We start from the raw sequence: 22801 nt of genomic DNA, 5'->3' as shown, positions 1-22801 counted from the left end.
AAATCATACGACTATATATGCATGAATCTTTTTCTGGTTTCTATATTGCATTCCAGTGATCTATTTGTCCAGGCTTTAATCAATACCTCACTTTTTGATTATGGTAGATTACTAACAAGTTTTTAAATATTCAAAAATATTCCATCTGAAAATCTATAAACATATCTCTTTATTTTCTGTCTTTATCTCAACAATGTTTTGTAATTTTTAGTGTAAAGGTCTTTTGGTAAAATTATTCTTATGTATTTAATATTTAATAATGTTGTTGTTATAGAGTTGTTTACATTTTTATTTGCTACCAGCATATAAAAATACAATTGATTTTTGTATGTTAACCATTATCTTACAACTATACCAAATTAATATATTGGTTCTAGCAGCTGTTTGAAGATTCTTTGAAATTTTCTACTTAATTATGTCATCAGCAAATAAAGACAATTTTATTTCTTCTTTCTCCATATGTATGACCTTTATTTATTTTTTTTTAAATTTATTTCACTGGCTAGGATCTCCAGTGTAGTGCTGATTAGATTTAATGTGAGTACACATTCTGGCCTTATTCCTGTTTTTAGGAAGAAAATATTCACTATTTCATCACTGGGTATAAAGTTAACTGTAGGTCATTTTTAGATTCCCTTTATCAGATGTAAAAAGCCCATTTTAATTCCTACTTTGCTAACAATTTTTACCATTAATGAGTATTGAATTTTATTTTAAAATTTTGTATTTATTGAGATTATTCTACAGTTTTTCTTCTCCATTTCGTTAACATGGTAAATTACACTGATTAATCTTTGGATGTTAAATAAACTCTGCATTCCTGGTATAAGCCTCACTTAGTCATAGTGTATTATTCTCTTTATATGTTGCACTACTTTATTTGCTAATATATTGTCAAGGATCTTTGTATATATGTTTATGTGGAATACCAACCTCTATTTTTCTTTTTTTTTTAATTACGTATCTTTGTCAAGATTTGGTTACAAGGTTATTCTGGCCTAATGAAACAAGTTAGAAAACATTTCCTCCACCTTTATTTTCTTAAAACTTTGTGTAAGATTGGTATTATTTCTTCTCTAAATATTTGATATGATTCACGAGAGAAACCATTTGGACCTGAAGTTTTTTATTCATGAATGTTTGCTTTTTTTAAAATAATTACAACCTATTTAATAGATATAGTACTATTAAGATTTTCTATTTCTTCTTGTGTCTATTTTGGTTTCACTTTTTAAGGAGTTTGTCCATTTTATCTAAGTTTTCAACTTTTTGCCATAAATTTGATCAGAATGTCCCTTTATTAACATTTTAATGTCTGTAGTATCTGGTTTTCTATTCCCTCATTCTCAGTTTTGATTACTTTGTTGTCTCTTTTTATTTATTGTTCTAGCTAGTGATTCATCAACTTGTTGATGTTTACAAGCAATCATCATTTGGTTTCATCTGATTTTCTCCACTTTTATTTTCTCCTATTTATATTTTATTATTTATTATTTCTTTTCTTCTTTATTTGGTTTAATTTCTCTTCCTGTTTTAGCTTCTTAAGGCAAAGAATTTGATCAATAATTTAACATTTTTTTGTTCTAATATAAACATTTAAGCTTTAAGTTTCCTGCTCAACACTTCTTTGCTGCATCACACAAATTTTGATATGTTGCATTTTCATTCTTATTCAATTTGAACTTTTATCTAATTATACTTTATATTTGTGGTTTAACCAATGTTTTATGTAGAATTGCACTGTTTAATTTCCAAGAATTTGGGACTTCACTAGATATCTTATTGATACTAATTTCTAATTTAATTCCATTGCCATCAGAAAACATATTCTGTAATATTTCAATCTTTTGAAATTTATCAAAATTTCAATAATTTGAAATTACTTTATGGCCCAGCATATTGTCTATCTTTGTGAATAAGTCATGTGTATTTGAAAAGGATATGCTGTTGTTGAATGTAGTGCCCCATAACTACCGATTAGGTCAAGGTGCTTGATAGTGTTATTTAGATCTTCTACATTCTTACTGACTTTTTGCCTCATTTTAATCTCAAATAATGAGAAAGAAGTGTAAAAATCTTTTGCCACAATTATGGATGTGTCTGCTTCTCTCTGTAGTCCTGTCAGTGTTTGCTTCATCCTTTTTGAAGCTTTGATATTAAATCTTACATGATTATAATCGTTTTGTGTATTTGATGAATTCACCCTTTATAATTTTAGAATTATAAAATAATTTAAAATTACCTTTATCTCTCATAATACTTTATATCTTATAATACTTGCCTTGAAGTTCACTTTGATATTAAAATAGTCACTCTAGCTTTCATATGCTTTTCATCTTCTTGGTGTGTTAGGTCGTTCTTGCATTGCTATAAACAAATATCTGAGGCTGGATAATTTATAAGAAAAGAGGTTTAATTGGCTCATGGTTCTGCAAGCTGTACAGGAAGCACAGCAACAGCATCTGCTTCTGGTGAGACCTCAGGAAGTTTACAGTCATCATGGAAAGTGAAGGGGAGCAGACATCTCACATGGCAAGATCCGGAGCAAGAGAGAGAGGGGAGGGGAGATGCGCTACACTTTTAAACATCCAGATCTCATGAGAATTCACTCACTATCGTAAGGAAAGCACAAAGCCACAAGAGATCTGCCCTCATAGTTTAAACACATTTCACCAGGCCCCACCTCCAACATTAAGGATTACATTTCAACATGAGATTTAGAGAGAACAACATCCAAACTATATCACTTGGTTAATTTTTGTATCCTATTACTTTCAAATATCTCTTTACTTTTCAAATACGTCTGTTAAGACAAAGGCACTGGACCAATATATTCAAAGTGCCAAAAACAATACTGTCAACCATCCTATATTCAATAAACCGTCCTTCAAATGTGATGAAGAAATTGACACATTTTCAGACAAAGAAAATCTGATAGAGTTCATTACCACCAGATCTGCTCTGCAAAAAATGCTTAAGGGAGCCCTGCAAGGTGAAACAAAAGAACATTAGATAGGAATTCAAAGCTGTATGAAAAAAAAAGACCTTAATAAAGCTACATGGGCAGTTAATAAAAGCTAGTGTAAGTTAGTAAAAACAGTTTGTGACTCCACTTTTTGTTCTCTACATGATTAAAGGGACTAATACACTTAAAAAATTATGAGTCTAAAAGCTAGTATTATTGTAACTTTAGTTTGTAACTCCACGTTTTGTTTTGTACATAGTTTAAAAAGACTAATTTAGGCTGGGCACGGTAGCTCATTTTTGAGAGCCTGTAATGCTAGCACTTTGGGAGGCCAAGGCAGGTGGATCACTTGAGGTCAGGAGTTGGAGACCAGCCTGGCCAACATGGTGAAATCCTGTCTCTACTAAAAATACAAAAATTAGCTGGGCGTTGTGGCATGCGCCTGTAATCCCAGCTACTAGGGAGGCTGAGGCAGAAGAATTGCTTGAACCTGGGAGGCGGAGGCTGCAGTGAGCCAAGATGGCACCACTGAACTCCAGCCTGGGTGACAGAGCGAGACTCCATCAAAAAAAAAAAAAAGGCTAATTTATGTAAAGACTTATTAGCTTAGAAAAGGGAAGGGGAAGGGATGGAGCAACGTGGCTGAATAGAAGCCTATACCCCTCCCCATGCCTTGACAACAGACACATGGCATAGAGTGTCTGTGTGCTTGAAGGAGGGCACAGCAGGTGTGAGGCTTTGCATTGACTCCGTGCTGCCCTGTCACAGCAGAAAGCAGAACCAGGTGAAATTCAGCTGACATCTGTCCACGGAGGGGGCATTTGAATTGGCCCTAGCCAGAAGGGAATTGCGTATCCCAGAGGCCAGAACTTCTGGCCAGCCTTGCCACTGCAAGACGGAGTGCTCTAGGGCTCTAAGTAAGCTTGAGGGGCAGATTGGGCCACAAGGACTGCAATTTCTGGTCAAATCTTAGTGCTAGGCTAGGCTCAGAGCCAGTGGACTTGAGGGGCACATGACCTGTGTCAGAGTGGCTAAGAGAGTGTTTGTGCCACCCTGCCCACACACCCCAGAAGCAGCCACACATTGTGGAGAAATCAATTTCTTTGGGAGAGGGAGAGTGCAGTGATTGAGGGACTTTACATTGAACTTGGTGCTCCCCTGTCAAAGTGGAGATCTGACAGGATGCATCACCTACTGACTAAAGAGACCCCAGGCCCTGAATAACCAACAGTAATATCCAGGTAATATGCTGCAGTTTGGGCTCTGAGACATGTTGGCTTCAGGTGTGATCCAGCACATATTCAGCTGTGGCGGTTATGGTGAAAGACTCCTTCTGTTTGAGAAAAGCAGGAGGAAAAGTAAATGGGGCTTTGTCTTCCACCTTAGGTCCCAATTTAGCCACAGTAGGTTAGAGCACCAAGCAGCATCTTGGGGTCCCTGAATCCAGGCCTAGGCTCTTGGTCAGTATTTCTGAGCCTGTCCTGGGCTGGAGGGAAATCCGCTACCTTGAAGAATGAGTTCTAGGCCTGGCAGCATTCATCACAAGCTGACTGAAGAGCTCTTAATGTTTAAGTGAACATCAGTGGAGGTCTGGCAGAACTCCCTGTGGAACCGTGGTGATGGTGGCCACAAGACAGGCTCCTCTGCCTGGGGAAAGGGCAGAGAAGAATGGGAAGAACTTTGTCTTGTGGTTTGAGTGCCAGCTTAGCTTCAGTAGAATGGGATACCAGGTAAATTTCTAAGGTTTTTTACTTTAATCCCTGGCTCCCAGATATCATCTGTGGACCCACCCAGGGCCTGGGGTAACTCACCACTCTGAAGGGGGGAACACCAACCTCTAGGGGGTATTTAGACCTGAAAAGATTCTGTATTGGGCCCTTGAGCCCACTGCTTGGGCCTGCTCCCGCACTGTGGAATATACTTTCATTTTCAATAAATCTTTGCTTTTGTTGCTTCATTCAAAAGAAAAGGGCGGTGGATGGGGGGGGGGTGCCAAAGGACTTGAATGGACATTTCTGCAAAGAAGACACACAAATGGCCAATAAGCACATGAAAAGATGTTCGACATCATTAATCACTGGGAAAATGAAAATCAAAATTATAATGATTAAAACTCTCAGCAAAATCAGCATAGAAGGGACTACCTTAAGGTAATAAAAGCCATCTATGACAAACCCACAGCCAACATTATACTAAAAGGGGAAAAGTTGAAAGGATTTCCCCTGAGAACTGTAACAAGACAAGGATGTGCACTTTCACCACTTCTATTCAACATGGTATTGGAAGTTCAAGCCAGAGCAATCAGAAAAGAGAACAAAATAAGGGGCATCCAAATTGTCAAAGAAGAAGTCAAACTGTCACTGTTTGCTGATGATATGATCGTATACCTAGAAAACCCTGAAGACTTATCCAAAAAGCTCCCAGAACTGGTAAATGAATTCAGAAAAGTTTCAGGATGCAAAATTAATGTACACAAATCAGTAGCTCTGCTATATATTAACAGTGACCAAGCTGAAAATCAAATCATGAACTCAAACCTTTTCACAATAGCTACAAAAAAAAAAAAAAAAAAACCTGAGGAATATACCTACATACCTAACCAAGGATGTGAAAGACCTCTACAAGGAAAACTACAAAACACTGCTGAAAGAAATCATAGATGACACAAACAAATGGAAACACATCTCATGCTCATGGATGGGTAGAATCAATATTGTGAAAATGACCATACTGCCAAAAGCAATCTACAAATTCAATGCAATTCCCACCAAAATGCTACCACCATTCTTCACAGAACTAGAAAAAACAATGGAGTCCACATAGCCAAAGCAAGACTAAGCAAAAATAACAAATCTGGAGGAATCACATTATACAACTTCAACTATACTATAAGGCCATAGTCACCAAAACAGCATGGTACTGGTAGAAAAATAGGCACATAGGCCAATGGAACAGAATAGAGATCCCAGAAATAAAGCCAAATACAAAAAACTGATCTTTGACAAAGTGAATAAAAACATGAAGTGAGGAAATGACATCAACAAATGGTGCTGGGATAATTGGCCAGCCACATGTAGAAGAATGAAACTGGATCCTCCTCTCTCATCTCATACAAAAACCAACTCAAGATGGATCAGACTTAAGTCTAAGACCTGAAACCATAAAGACTCTAGAAGATATTAATAACATCAGAAAAAATCCTTCTAGACATTGGCTTAAGCAAAGACTTTCCATACCATGGAAAACAGTATGGCAGTTCCCCAAAGAGTTAAAAATAAAATTACCATATAATCCAGTAATTCCACTTCTGTGTATATACCCAAAAGAATTGAAAGCAGGATCTCAAAAAGATTATTTGTACACCTGTGTTTATAGTAGCATTATTAACAATAACTAAAATGTGGAAGCAACCAAAGTGTCCATCAACAATGAATGGATAAGAAAAATGTGGTCTATTCATATAATGGAATTTTATTCAGCCTTAAAAAGGAAAGAGTCTGCATTATGCTAAAACATGGTTAAACCTTGAGAACATTACACTAAGTGCAACAAGTCAGTCACAAAAAAAATATTATATGATTCCACTTATATGAGATACTAGGGTAGTTAAAATCATGGAGGCAGAAAATAGAATGGTGGCTGCCAGGTGCCTGAGCAAGGGGGGAATTAGAAGTTATTGTTTAATAGGTATAGAGTTTTGGTTTCATAAGATGAAAAGAATCATAGAGATGCACAATGATGATGGTTGCATATTATGAATGTATTTAACACCACTGAGTTGTACACTTAAAAATGGTTAAGTTGGTAAATTTTGTTTTTCGTATTTTACCACAATAGAAAAAAATGAAGAACTAGTATTTTACAAAAAGAAAAGTAAAACAAGTAGACCAGCACATTGGAGAAAGCACAGCTCATAGTGACCTGTGTTTACTTTGCATTTTGACCTTAGAAACCATGTCACTCCAGACAGGCCCACATCACTCTGGACTACAATGAGTCAACCCCCCTTGAAAATAAAAGTGTCAGCTATTGCGGTATCTGGCCAGCAGCCTGCAATGCAACGGGGCTCTCTCTTTGTTCCCAGGTGGACCGGCAGGTTGAGAAATAATAGACACATACAAGATAGTGAAAGCTGGGTCCAGGGGGGTCACTGCCTTCTGGTCCCGCGGTGCCAACAATGCACTGGATATACCAGCATTTATTATTAAGTTTAGTGAGAGCGGGGGTAGGTTAGTGAGGGATTTAGGGTCATTTGATTATAAGGTGAGATGGTCACATGGGGATGAAGTAATTCTTTAACATAACATTTGTATGTAGAAGTACAGTATGTTTGTTTGTAGAAGTACAGTATACAGAGATAAGAATTTACAATATAGTGTGTGTGTCAGTAATTTCTAACAGAGCCTTAAAACAGAAACACAATCTTTCCATAACCTATGATTAGCAAGATATTAATCAGCAGTAACAATTGCAACAAAAGCTGGTTACAAACAATCCATGGAAACAGGACATGAAGCTAGACAACTGGTTAGATCAGAAATTCTCAGAAGAGAGTATGACTTAACCCTAAAAAGGCCTAGAAGAGCCATGGCAAGATGAGGGCGTTTATAGCCCTATCTTATCCATATGGACAGGCGCCCCCCCATGCATCCGTTTATAGGCTCTCCACAAGGGTCACATTCCATTCCCAGAGCTATGAACATCTGCTTTTCTGGGACAGGAATCTTCTTGGTGATGTGAAACCTCCTTGACTGCACGTCCATTCATAGGCTCTCTGCACGGGGAAGCACATCACGCGCTGTTGGCTCGTTCTGGCAGTCCAACCTGGCATTGTCTTTACACAATCCTGCATGCAATTTTGTATTTACAATAATCAGGAGCATTTCATCTTTTATTCCATAGCAATGGTTTCAGCAGGTCTCCCTACAGTCAGCCATCTCAGAAAATTTAAAAAAATGTTTGCTAAGGGAAGAACATTGTTGGATATTATTTTTATCCAGTCTTTTAATTGCTGCCCTTTGATTATAGCTCATTTACATTCAAGGTAATTTCGATATGGTTGGATTTAGGTGTACAATGTTGGTATTTTGTCTTTTATGTGTTCCGTCTCTTTTTGTTTTCTGTTCCTTCTTTCCTGACTTCTTTTAGAAAAAAAATTTTTTTAATCTTCTATTGCGCTTTAGATATACCTATTTTAATAAAAGTTTGGTGGTTGCTCTAAGGATTACAGAATCAATTCTTATCCTGTGATAACTACTTAGAGTTAATATTATATACAATTATCTTGCAAAAGTATGGTTTCATTGGCTACCAATCCTCATCCTTTGTGCCCTTTTTGTCATATATTTTACATACACATCTATTGTAAATCCCACAATGCAATGTAATCATTTTTGCTTTTTGATTGAAAAATAAAAATTGTATATATTTATCATATAGAACATGTTGTTTTGAAATAGGCACATGTTGTGGAATGGCTAAATCGAGCTAATTAACATAAGCATTACCTCACATACATACCATATTTTTGTGGTGAAAACACTTAAAACCTATTCTGTTAGCAATTTTCAGTAATATAATACATGGTTATTAACTACAGTCATGATGTTGTACAGTACTTCTATGAGTTCAACTTTTTTGGATTCCACATTGGATTTTTTCTTGAAATTGTTACATTTTCAAGAAACTAAGAGAAGAGAAAATAATAGTTGTTTATATTTGCCCACATGCTAGCCATTTCTAGTACCCTGCATTTAGGCTTGAAGGGTGATGCAGAGTAATAAAATGTGGTCTGTTTAGCATAGAACCTTCAATTTAGTTGAGGGTTACACAAAAACATATAGGAAACATTTAAATAGCAATAAGAGGCTGCATCTAATTAGGTGTCAAAATTATTGGTATAAACAAACTGTGTAACCAGGCTTTGGATCGGAATGCAAGTGAATGTCATAGACAAAGGTTTAGAGGTGGGAATGAGCATAGCAAGTTCTCTATAGCAGGTAGAGGTCAGATTATGGAGCTAAGCTCAAGAGCTGGGGCTTTTTCATATTAGCGGTTATAACAGAATCTTAAGTAAGGAAGTGACACGATCACAGCAGTTATTTTATGTGCAGGATTTATTTGACGAGGAGGAGGCAGAGGATTTGAACTGTCTATACTTCAGTTACAATAAAAGGAAATTTGGTCTGGGATGAGGTGGTAGGAATAATGAAGAAGGAATAGACTGAGAGACCTTTGGAAAAACATCATCAACTAGTGTCTTAATATGGTGGTTGATAGGGAAGGAAGAATCAGGGAGGATTTCATTGTGGGATTCTAATATGATGTAATCACTTAAGAAAAATTAAAGAAGTTGAGACAGGAAGTTGGTTTGAATTTGGAAGAAATAGTAAAACTTGGAGTGTATTACAACTGGGTAGACATCATGTTTTCCACTTAGAAAACACCAGCAGACCTTTGAAAATGAAGAAATGAAACTCAGATTAGAGGTTGGAACTAGAAATAGACTTGTAGTCATCAAAAGAGAGGCTACCCTGAAAAATAAAAGATTTGATCTGGGTTATAAAGGTAGAAGGAAGATGTTGGGAAGATTAGAGGCTGTAAAATTCTGGGGGGAGCAAGTGGGCAAGAGGTAGTGAGGATGGTTGGAAAAGGCCTTTTTCTTTTTTTTTCCTGCCTTCTCAGTCCCTCCTTTCTTCAGAGAACAACCACCTCCATCTAGAGGCAACTGCTCCTCCTCGTGCTGTCGCCAAGAGTTCTCCATGATCCTGCCCTTTACCATATTTGATAGATCCATTGCAAGCCCATCAAAGTCTGTTTTTGGGAATTTTCTAACTTGATCAAAGAAAACATTGGTAAGACATGAAATCCAGCAGCTTCTTATAGCTATATTCTCTACCATATAGCCTATTACCGGCAGAAATGAACAGACACAAGAAGTGAATATGGCTAAAACCTGCTTTTATTCAGTTCCTGATGTTCCAGAGGCCCAGCTATATCCTTGCCCTGTTTTGGTTTCATTGTACAACCTTTTATCATATTCCATGAACCAATACATACCACTTTTGCCTAAATCTGTTTGAATTGAATTTCTGGCCCTTGTAACCAAAAGATTTATGCTGAGCTGAGTGGTACAAAATCACTCATGAGCAGCCACGTAGAGAAGTCCATGAGCAGCCACGTAGAGAAGGGATAAACACATAAGTTAGTTGTGGACCAGGAAAAAAAAAGCATCATTCTTAGAATGGCCTGGCTCAGACTCAATGGGAAATTTAAATAGAAGATTAAATTTCAGTACCAAAAAAAAAAAAAAAAAAAGATGAACTGTCAGAGAAGATCTAAAGAATGGGTTATTGCTACAGCCTCTTATGTAGTTTGTTTTATTCTACTTGATCCACTTTGTTTGCAAGGTATATTTAACTTGATAGGTTTATGATTAAATTTAAATAAAGGTTGATTTATTTAATGGTGCTATTCACTTAAATACTGCCTGAGCAGGTGTTGTGCTTCTAAATAAGGTTGGGAGATGAAATGACGACACAGGCATTAACCTCAAGCTTTTCTGTGCAAAAAAAGGCCCTAAATATACACAACTATTTAATCGTTTGTAATTATATTGGGAGAATGCTCCAAGTCCCTCTCATTACAGGTCATCTCTTCTCCTAATCATTCAGCAAATATGCTATGTGCACTTGAGGGTCATCCATGCCCGTAGTAGAAGTAGGGGAAACTGAAGAAGAATTGGTGAAGACAAAGTATATGGACTTCCCTGTTTTGCTGAGGACTAGCATCTCCCAAGTTGCAGACACAGTTCAGGTCCTCAGGCATTGCCTAGTTGGAGGAGAGAGGTAGTGGAGCCCTTCATATGTGGAAGTGTGAACACAGATATCCATAGCCTGAGGGAAACATGAGAAACCTAATCACCCATCTATGAACTTTAAGGATTTCCAGAGTTAGCCCCAGACATTCCAACCTCAGATTAATTATGGAAATAATTAGTAAGAGCCTGGGGAAGGTGATATTTGAGTGCCTTTCGACTTGTTTAAACACCTGATGGAATTAAGTAATTGATTTTAACACATGGTTTAGTTTGCTATAAACCTGGGGATTCCTACTGCACTATTTTGTGTCTTTTATTTTCCATTTAGATCTTTGAGAAACGAGTTTGAGTATTATGAACAGAGGTTTTTCCACTACTTTTTGCTTCTAGGATATGAACTTTCAGAGAGACTCCAATTGAAAGAGTGTAGTCAGTTGCTTAGCCTGCAGCTTCTGGAGTCATAATGGCTGATAACTGCAAATCTCAGCTCCAACACGGACCAAATTAGAAACATCAAAATACATATTAATAGATAAATAGATAAACACATTGTGATATATTCATGCAATGGTGTGCTACACAGCAGTGCAACTGAACATGGATGACCTCACAAACATATTGTTGAATGAAGAAACTTTTAGGGCAATTTATATACTAGGATACCATTATTGCAGTTCTTAAATATCTACAAAACACCACCACATATTATACAGGGTTCCATAAGTGTGTGAGAAAACAAGAAGAAATGTGTGAGAATTATAAACACCTCATTCAGGAACGTGGTTACTGCTGATGAAAGAGTAGTATAAAAAGAGATTCCATTATTTTGTAATGGTTCAGCACTTAGGTTAGGAGATAAGTGTTTATTATTATTATATTATCATTTATACTTTTATGTATACCTGAAATATTATGGGTTTTTATATATATATATATATATTTTTTTTTTTTTTGAGATGGAGTTTTTTGCTCTTTCCCCCGGGTTGGAGTGCAGTGGTGCGATCTCAGCTCACTGCAAGCGATTTTCCTGCCTCAGCCTCCTCAGTAGCTGGGATTACAGGCGCCTGCCACCATGCCTGGCTAATTTTTGTATTTTTAGGTGAAACAAGGTTTCACCATGTTGGCCAGGCTGGTCTCGAACTCCTGACCTTGTGATCCACCCACCTTGGCCTCCCAAAGTGTTGGGATTACAGGCGTGAGCCACCACATCCGGCCCTGTAAAATATTTTTTAAAGATTACATCATAGATTTGGCTCTATTTTTGTTAACATTACACACTATGTAAGCACTTTAAATATTTCTCTGATAGGACATCCTCATTCCATGAGGCCAGGCTGGTCTCAAACTCCTGACCTTAAGTGATCCATCTGCCTCAGCCTCCCTCCCAAAGTGTGGGATTACAGGCATGAGCGGCCGTGTCCACCCCAATTTGAATTTAATATATTTTCTCCAGTATTATGCATGTTTGTGTTATGTGCTTCATTCAGTAAAATAAAGTTTTACAGTTCTGACAGATGTTTTTCTTATCCCTGGTTGACTTCACACATTGTACTAATTTTCAGGTCCTTATAGGTATTTGAGTTTATAAACCATTGGTTTATAGGCCACAACACTATAAAAACAGATAAACAGATCTTGCTTTGGCAGAATTATATGCACTATCCATCACCAAACAAAATAATGAAACTTTAGCTTGATGCACCTTCATAATAGTCAGTTCACCATTTATACCAATTCACCATTTATACCAATTCACCATTTATGGCTTGGCTGTGTCCCCACCCAAATCTCACCTTGAATTGTAATAATCCCCACGTCTCAAGGGTGGGGCCGGGTGGAGATAATTGAATCATAGAGCAGTTTTCCCCATACTGTTCTGATGGTAGTAAGTCTCATGAGATCTGATGGTTTTATAAATGAGAGTTCCCCTACACAATCTCTTTTGCCTGCCACCATGTAAGCCACGCTTTTGCTTCTCCTTTGCCTTCGGCCATGATTGTGAGGCTTCCCTAGCCATGTGGAACTGTGAAACTGATTCCATTAAACATCTTTCCTTTATAAATTACCCAGTCTCGGGTATGTGGGTATTTTTTTGTTTGTTTGTTTGTTGTTGTTTTGAGGGAGTTTTGCCTTGCTCTGTCACCCAGGCTGGAGTACAATGGCATGATCTCTGCTCACTGCCACCTCTGCCTTCTGGGTTCAAGCGATTCCCCTGCCTCAGCCTCCCAAGTAGCTGGGATTACAGATGCCTGCCACCACGTCCAGCTAATTTTTGTATTTTTAGTAGAGACGGGGTTTCACCATGTTGGTCAGGCTGGTCTCAAACTCCTGACCTCAGGTGATCCACCTGCCTTGGCCTCCCAAAGTGCTAGGATTACAGGCATGAGCCACTGTGCCCAGCCAGGTATGTTTTTATTAGCAGCATGAGAACAGACTACTATGACCACCCCCAGCCACAATCACAAAATTTGTAAGTCTTACCTTTATAATTGTGTATCTGTGTAATTCAAAATATTTCCTAAGTTCAAAGACTATTGATCCTCAAAAGTGATTTCAAATTTAATCTTATCACAGAAATTGCTGCTTTCAAATGATATTTTCTGGCAGCTTATGCTTTACAATTCTTCCAAAATCATAGGGCCATCTTTTAGCTAGGGCACTTCAAAACTTCTATTTCTCAAGTCAATTTTGTTAGGTTCTATTTATATAGCTATTTATCTATTTTTTATAAGTTTTAAATTGTAATGGCTTAAATTTGTGGCATTCTCTTATTATCATATTTCACAGAATCTCAGATAACATAAATCGTAAGATGCACCATAATTATATATATCACTAAGAAAAAAAAATTAAAATCTGCCTATTAAAATACTGCACAGTGCCTTCTTATCATTGACTAAGATATATCCCGAATTCAGAGATGGTATTAAAAACAATGTGCAAAGTCAATGAAATGTACTCTTTTAAATCCGTGTGTACCTATATTTCTTTTGTTCATTTATGTTTTTTAGTACACATATGGAATATAACAGATTATTGTGTTATGAATCTAATTCATCATACAAAGCACTGAATATTTTATGGTCCTAGACATTCAAGCATGTCTGGTATACTATGTTAACTACCACATCTATAAATACATTAGTACAATGTGTTTCCTGATGAATGATGCAATAAACAGACTTCACTTCCTTGCCATTGCAAAATGTTGCCACAGTGGTTTTAAATTCATAAATAAGTCTGTCTTTTAAATGTATCATCACAGAATTTCTCTATAGTCATGCTTACTAATTTGACTTCTCTACAGTAGAATATCAAGGCTTTTCTTGGCACACAAAAATGTCATTCCTTGATATTTTAGGTATCATGGGTACCCTTTTAATGAATTCATTGGTTGCATAAAATTTTTCATCAGTACCACAAGTAAATATAGCTAGCTGCTTAGAATTATTATTTATATCTTTGTTTTCATCAGCTGCAATATAAAACACCACAGAACATTTCATTTTTCTCCAATAAGTCCCCAGGTATGGTCACTATTCTCAGCAACAGTATTTCTCATTCACTCCATAGTTTCACTCTTTGAGAAACTCATCATCTGTAAAATATTTATGGCCACTTTTTCACAATAGCATCACTTATTTGCATTCAGAAATTCATCCTGTGGAAATTCTAGTTCTTTCTTTTAGTTAATTAAGTTTTAATCATGTAGGTTTTCTAGATAACAGTTGTTCTTTGTTTCATAATGGTATCTTTTGTTGTATTTTTTGGCAAAGTCACACTTTGGGAGGCCAAGGAGGGTGGATCACGAGGTCAGGAGATCGAGACCATTCTGGTTAACATGGTGAAACCCTGTCTCTACTGAAAATACAAAAAAATCAGCCGGGCATGGTGGCGGGCGCCTGTAGTCTCAGCTACTCGGGAGGCTGAGGCAGGAGAATGGCATGAACCCAGGAGGCAGAGCTTGCAGTGAGCAGAGATTGCGCTACTGCACTCCAGCCTGGGTGACAGAGCGAGACTCCGTCTCAAAAAAAAAAGAAATATGTATATATACACACACACACGTATATATATGTACTTGTGTATATATATGTATATATGTGTGTATATATGTATATGTGTGTACATATGTATATATGTGTGTATATATACATATATACATATGTATATATACATATGTGTATATGTGTATATATATACATATGTATATATACATATGTGTATATGTGTATATATACATATGTGTATATGTGTATATATACATATGTGTATATGTGTATATATACATATGTGTATACATATGTGTATATGTGTGTATATATACATATGTATATATACATATGTATATATGTGTATATATACATATGTATATATGTGTGTATATATACATATATACATATGTATGTGTGTGTATATATACATATATACATATGTGTATGTGTGTGTATATATACATATATACATATGTGTATGTGTGTGTATATACATATATACATATGTATGTGTGTGTATATATACATATATACATATGTATATGTGTGTTTATATATACATATATACATATGTATGTGTGTGTATATACATATGTGTGTGTGTATATACACATATATACGTGTGTGTGTATATACACATATATACATATGTGTGTGTATATACACATATATACATATGTGTGTGTGTATATACATGTGTATACATACATATATACATATGTATATGTGTGTGTACACATACATATATACATATGTATATGTGTGTGTACACATACATATATACATATGTATGTGTGTGTACACATACATATATACACACACATATACACACACATATATACATATATATACACATAAAAATTTATACAAAAACATACATATATATAGTCTAATATTCACAGAGAAATATGTTCCCTCAGGGCTCAGTCACCCTTGATACGGTTTCCAATTCTACACTTCCAGGTTCTCCTGTGTGGCCAATCCCGATAGGTGCCTTATACAACTGCCTCCTGGTGACCAGCTCATTATAGGTCAGCTGGCTGCAACCTGCTCTACTTGCCACCCTGACCCCCACACCCAACATGGACTGTGCAGACATGCTGCAGTGACCACCTCTGTGTGCCACTGGAACTTATGCCTGCTTGCTTTAAACGCAACAATTAAAACTCCATGTGGAAAATCTGTTTAGATGATTCCTTGACCCCAATAAAGTGTTGGCCCACAGATCCCTTTCTCTCTTTCCCTGCCCTTGCTCCCTGACCTCCAGGTATGCCATGTAGCCTCCAGGGTCCGCAAATACTAAAAACTCTTAAACTTTCTCTCTCTCTCTCTGTGTGTGTGTGTGTGTGTGTGTCTGTGTGTGTATCTTTTATGTTTATATGTGTATATACATGTTTTTCATTGTTCTGGAAGCCTGTGTTCTCTTCATTCTATCTTTTGCTTTCCCTCTTCAATAGATGTATGACTGTAAACCATTCTCACTCTACTCTAAGAAAAAAAAAGCTTTGCATGCATGACAATGACTGGCAACTGGATTCCTTCCACAGAGGTGGTGAGACTGGAGACAGACTTGGTGAGGCCTGACTCCTGCTCCAGGTGACCACTGGCCTATGCAAATGTGTTCTCCATAGTGTGAGATCTCCTAAGTATTGGGATATTGGTTGAAATCTAAATTTCAATATGTTGATCCAAATTTTTTAAAACACTGAACAGGTCAAACTAAATACAGCTGCATACTGAGTGCAATCTATGGGCCACGAGTTTGCAACCTCTCTCCAATGGGGTATGAGAGTGTGTTTCTGCATTCAAGCACTTGCTTACAAGGGATAAGGAACTGAGACAGAGAACTGTGAAATAAACTCTTTAAAAGATGCTATTTTGGCTGGGTGTGGTGGCTCACACCTGTAATCCCAGCACTTTGGGAAGCCAAGGCAGGCGGATCACCCAAGGTCAGGAGTTTGAGACCAGCCTGGCCAACATGGTAAAACCCTGCCTCTACTAAAAATACAAAAATTAGCTGGATGTGGTAGTGCATGCCTGTAATCCCAGCTACTTAGACAGCTGAGGCACGAGAATCGCTTGAATCCAGGACGCAGAGGTTGCAGTGAGCCAAGATTGCGCCACTGCACTCCAGCCTGGATGACAGAGTGAGACTGTCTCAAAAAACTAAATGAATAAATAAAAATGATGCTATTTAGGTTGAGTAACCCAGAATATAATGATAGATTATTGTATTCTGGTGTCATTTTTCTGTGGAATTCTTCTGAAGAAAGTCAAATGTCTAGACTAGAGAGGATAGACCCTTTCCTCTTACCAGGCATCCCATTAGACCACAGGGCTCTGAGCACTCTGTGTTAGAGGGAGTGGAAGTTGGGCTATAAATCACAAATTCTAACAGCCACATCCCCGAGCAATTTTAAGTTGAATCTGGATTGTACTTTACGTTTATTATTGGTTTCTGAGTCACAACATTTCACTATCAAAACCCTAGATGTTTATCTATGATCATCTAGGATTTAGAATATTTCAACAAATATTTTAAAGACACTTAATATTTTGTTTCCTTCACAGATTTTTCTACTTAGAGGCTTCCAGAATATTTCTTTTTTAAAGAAATCACCAAATGATGTCTAGGTTTAGATTTCCTTTCATTGATTTTGCCTAATTTTCAGCTTTTTCACTTATATTTTCTTTCACAATTACTTTGATTATTGCTGTTCTTATATGTGATTTTTTCATGCTTTCTCTTTTGCAAGCCACAGAACGTATAAGGATCTGTTGGATCTAATATTAATATCATCTCTCTTTCTTTCTCCTCTACTTGTATTTCTTTTTCACTTTTTCTCTGAATTCCAAATTAATATTTCAATATCTTCTGATTTACTTATTTTCTTTCTATTATATCCAATCAGCTATTCAGAGCCCTTCACTTCATTGTTTTTTTAAGCCAGCAATTAAATCTCAAAGTGTTTGTTGGTCCATTTCATTATATTAAGTCATATTTCTTTCATAGAGTTAGTGTTCTCTAAAATCTTAATAAAAACATATGAGGTGTTTTCTAACATTTCCTATGTCTTGTAATGATTTTGTTTCACAGATGGACATTGGATCTCTTTCTTCATAATGCTCATCTTATTTTGAGTTACTGTATTCTCGCATACCCATTGTTTTTTCCACGGGTTAAACTTTGAAGTGAGAAATGAGAGAGTTTTGCCCATATTCAAAGTCCTGAAGCCTAGTGATGGGTTCTGATAGATATTGAAAATACCAAATCTTAGAGGATTTGATCAAGGAAAATGGGGGAAGTTTTATATTTACTGTAGTTCTGTGTTGCCAGGCTAGAGACCAACTGAGCAGGAAGTTTGACCACTGAGCATAGTGTTTCTTTGGCTTGGTGCAGGGGCAGCCTTATATTAATGGGGTAATGTCATCATCATCCAACTGGAATGATTGTTCTCTGCAATAGGATTTCCAATTCATTTAAGGAGTCACTGTACAATATAGAAGCCAAGTGTGTCTCTGCTGCTGGTAGGCTCCAGAACCATACAGCCTTCCTGCAAGCTCTAAATCAGCCTGTCTCCAGGCCCCACAGCCTCCCCTCACCTCAAAGCTCTGACACATCAGGTTCAGGTATATATAATAGAGTTCTACTAGAGGTTCCTTCTAATTATTCCCAAAGCAGCCTTTTTCTGTGGTTTGTATGAATTCTGGTGTGTTGTATTATCTGAGCAGCAATTTCCTTTAAAATATATAGTTTTATTAATATAGTAAGGGTGAATATAAGTTAACTCTACTTACAAACTAGGGGATGGTTTGATATTATTTAAAGTACTATAATCACAATGCATTCTCCAAGGTGGTTATTTGAGATAGAAAGATTTAATCAGGAATGAATACTTTTGGAGATGGTCTGGCACTTAAATGATCATTCTTGAACACTATGACAGCAAATTTGTCAACTAGTATAGAGAATATTGCACAAAGTTTTGATTGGTTAGAAATATTTTTTAGGCCTTACCATGCTCTCACAAATAAAGGTTTAGATTACAAGTCTAAAAGCCTAAATCCATGGTGCAGTGTTCTGAGCACTGTGGATATGCTGGAGCTTCAACAGTGAAGAAGACAGACTCAGCCCTGCCTTCCTGACTTTATAGAGTCTAGTAGGGGAAGCAAACAAGTGCATTATCATGCAATAAGTGCTCCCAGTGAAAAAATACATGGTATTATGCGACACCAAAGATAACAGTCACTAAACCCAACTGGGCCAGGGAAAGAGAATTCGCAAGAAAGTTTTTCTGAAAAGATGAGACCTGAAGGATAAGCTCAGACCTGAAAGATGAGTCAGAATTATTTAGTCACAGAAAATATAGGAGTATATGTGTGTGCTTGGAAGACAGCAAGTGGTGCCGTTAGTGCTTTGCACATATTATGTGCTCAATAAACATTGATAGATAAATATTTGATAGATTAGATTCAGATTTCAGATAAATATTTGATAGATTTGATAGATAAATTTTGATAGATTTGATAGATAAATTTGATAGATTTGATAGATAAATATTTGATAGATTTGATAGATTAGATAGATTGAGATTTGATAGATTAGATAGATTCAGATAAATATTTGAAGAGTTGGATCCAGGAGAGAGTGCATAAAAAACTAGAAGTTTAATGTCACTAGCAGACAATGGTAGGGTAGCTGTGGTGTCACGAGAGGTACAGAAGAACCAGCACATGGTCCTCATTGCCCAGAAGAGTATCTGGTTCATGAACAAACATGCAAAGACTTAAAGACCATGTTAAGGGGCCCAAGCCTTATCCTAAGTGCAACATAAAGTTACTAAAATGTTTAATCATGGGAATTATATAATCAAGTTTGCATTTAGATCATTCTGACTAAAGAGTGGAGAACTATTAAAGGCAAGATTATAGCAGAAATGTTTCTTTGGAGGTTACTGAAGGAGTCAAGGAGAGGGCCAAGGGGTAGCAGAGAGAAAGTAGTAAAGAGGATAGATTTGATAGACTTTGAGGAGGTAAAGTCACCATGACTTTGAGTTTTATTAGATGGTGTATTAGGGTTCTCTAGAGGGACAGAACTAATAGGATAGATATATATATATATATATGAAGGGGAGTTCATTAAGAAGTATTGACTCATACTATCACAAGATGAAGTTCCACAGTAGGCTGTCTGCAAGCTGAGGAAGAAGGAAGCCAGTCGGAGTACCAAAACCTCAAAAGTAGGGAAGCTGACAGTGCAGCCTTCATCGGTGGTGGAAGGTCTGAGGGCCCCTGGCAAACCACTGGTTTAAGTCCAAGAGTCCAAAAGCTGAAGGACTTGGAGTCCAATGTTTGAGGGCAGGGAGTCTCCAGCACAGGAGAAAGATGAAGGCCAGAAGACTCAGCCAATCTAGTCCTTCCACATTCCTCTGCCTGCTTTTATCCTAGCTGTGCTGGCAGCTGATTAGATGGTGCCCACCCAAATTGAGGGTGGGTCTGCCTCTCACAGTCCACTGACTCAAATGTTAATCTCCTTTGGCAACACCCTTACAGACACACCCAAGAACAATAGTTTGCATCCTTCAATCCAATCAAGTTGACACTCAATATTAACCATCATAGATGGGATGGAACGAGAGAAGCCAAGGATAATACCCACACTTCATGATTCAGGCAACTAAACAAATGGTCTTTACATTCAGAGACATGGAACATAAGAGAATGAACATGTTTTGGCCATGGTATAGCAATTAATACATTTTGGGAAATGGTGACTCTGGGGTATCTGTGAAGCATCTCAGTGAAAAATGTAATTAGTCAGAGATATATAGATCTGAAGCTCTCTGATAAAGATTTAGGAGTGAACTTCATGAACATGGTGATTAAAACCATGAGATGAAAAGAGGGATAACTACAGAATTTGAGGAATAGGCAGAGGATAAAATAATAAATGGAAAGGCCAGGGAGAAGGGAAGAAAGCCAGGAGAATGTAAAATTATGGAGACCAAGAAAAAGATTATATAATACAGGCTAATGTGAGCCCCTGCCACAAGTGGCATAAAGACTGAAAGGAGCCCATTTAATTCATCGAGTAGGAGTCAGCACTTAGTGATGTGGTCATAGTGGAACTCAGACTGGCGTGAGCTGAGGAGAAAGCGGGAGGTGGGGAAAAGGCGGCTGTGAAAACGCAATCCATTCAAAAATTCTGACTGTGAAGATAAGGGGAAACATCAGGTCTCTTTCGAATTTTCAGGTTTTCTCAATGAACTGTCTGAGAGAATTCCTGCAATATACATTTAAGGAAATATACATATACTTACATATATATACATAAATATATATGCCTACTAATAAGGCTCAAGAGACAGTAGTAGTCTTTATCATCTTATTATTACACTTTAAGTTCTAGGGTACATGTGCACAACGTGCAGGTTTGTTACCTATGTATACATGTGCCATGTTGATGTGCTGCATCCATTAACTCGTCATCTACATTAGGTATATCTCCTAATGCTATCCCTCCCCTCTCCCCACACCCCACGACAGGGCCCGTTGTGTGATGTTCCCCTTCCTGTGTCCAAGTGTTCTCATTGTTCAATTCCCACCTATGAATATCATCTTGAGACACAAAATAAAGTTATGTCTGTAAATATTCATGTTGATACCACTTTGAAACTCCAATTAATGAATCATAGGATGTCCTTTCTTCTTTTGGTTTCCTTTCTTGATACCCCATGGACACCTAATCCAAATGTGGCAGTTACAGTTACTACTTTGACAAAGTCTGGTCAGTCCACCAAGTTGACATTGTTGCTGCCACTGTCACCATAGGGTAAACATTCTGAACATAGCAGTCCATCTCTGTGGTGCCATACCCTATCAGCACCAACAGGTGATCCTGGGAGCTGGAGTAAGAAAACTTTATAGATCCTCTTTTTGCTCTTGTTAGGATAGGAGAGCTCTTGATGACTATCCATGTCAATACACATACATACACATACACACACTGCCATTTTTCCCCACAACACACACACAATATACCCAGAAGCCTTGTTTAGCCATATACTGTGTCCCTTCCAAATTACCTACAATTGTGGGCATGGTCTTCTTAACTCTTTGGTAATTACAATGCAGAGCTGACTCCGTTGTCTGCTCAGGCAGTTATAATATTGCATAATACAGTCCCTAAAGACTTAGCATTTCCAACTTAATGTCACATGAAGATTGCCAAAGTTAAATTTCAGTTTTACTCTTTAATAAAACTTTTTTCTTTATTTTTAGGATTCAGCCTAGTGAAAAAAATCTAATTTGACTCACTAAGCAGAGAATTTATTATTCCAGTCTATAACAACTGATTAAAAATTAGTGATCTCATGTTTTTCCCCCAAAAAACAATGTGTGGGTATTTCCTTACAATTGTGTGACTAGAAGCCCCTTTCTTATTATTTTCCCAAAGCAATGGGCATGGGCCCCCAATGCTATTGACTTCATCTCTAGTAACCCCTCAGTGGCATTTGCCATTGAAGATATTGGCTTTTTTTTTTAGCAAGGTTTCTGATAATGTCAAGTTTAAGGAAAGCATTGCAGTCCGGAGCCTTGAACAAGAATTTAGACTTTTCTTTAGATTTTCTAGCAGAGCAGAGGTGTCCCACAATGCATCAGTCAGAGTACTACCCCCAAAACTTCTGTGGACATCCTTTTATACTATGACATTTTCTTCTCTTTTGATGGTATTTGTAAGATTTCTTATACCTCTTTGTTATAAAAGATTCACTTGCTATCCAAGTGTATAGATTTTATTAAGTTATTCAGAAAGTCTCTGTTAAAAATTTTCTAAATAATAATAACCCAAGACCCCTGAATCCCATACTTCCTAACATAGCTGGCATAATTGGCCATATTTATTGTCTAATAAATATGTGGATCCTTCTGGACAGCAGTCTAGGGTCTAGAGGTAATTACCTTGTGACCAGACAAATCAGGTTCAATGAGATTTTTCAAAAACTCAGAGGATTATCCAAGTTA

At 37.1% G+C, this 22801-nt stretch overlaps 1 protein-coding gene across 4 annotated transcripts in view; it reads right to left on the bottom strand.

The window, feature by feature from the left end:
* The window catches only part of MGAM (maltase-glucoamylase), a 185486-nt gene that overhangs the window by 159462 nt on the left and 3223 nt on the right, over window positions 1-22801 (bottom strand). The gene's annotated exons all lie outside the window — the stretch shown is intronic.

The sequence above is a fragment of the Pongo abelii genome, chromosome 6, assembly GCF_028885655.2.
Source record: "Pongo abelii isolate AG06213 chromosome 6, NHGRI_mPonAbe1-v2.0_pri, whole genome shotgun sequence".
Taxonomy (NCBI): domain Eukaryota; kingdom Metazoa; phylum Chordata; class Mammalia; order Primates; family Hominidae; genus Pongo; species Pongo abelii.
This window is presented reverse-complemented; position numbering and strand designations above follow the sequence as displayed.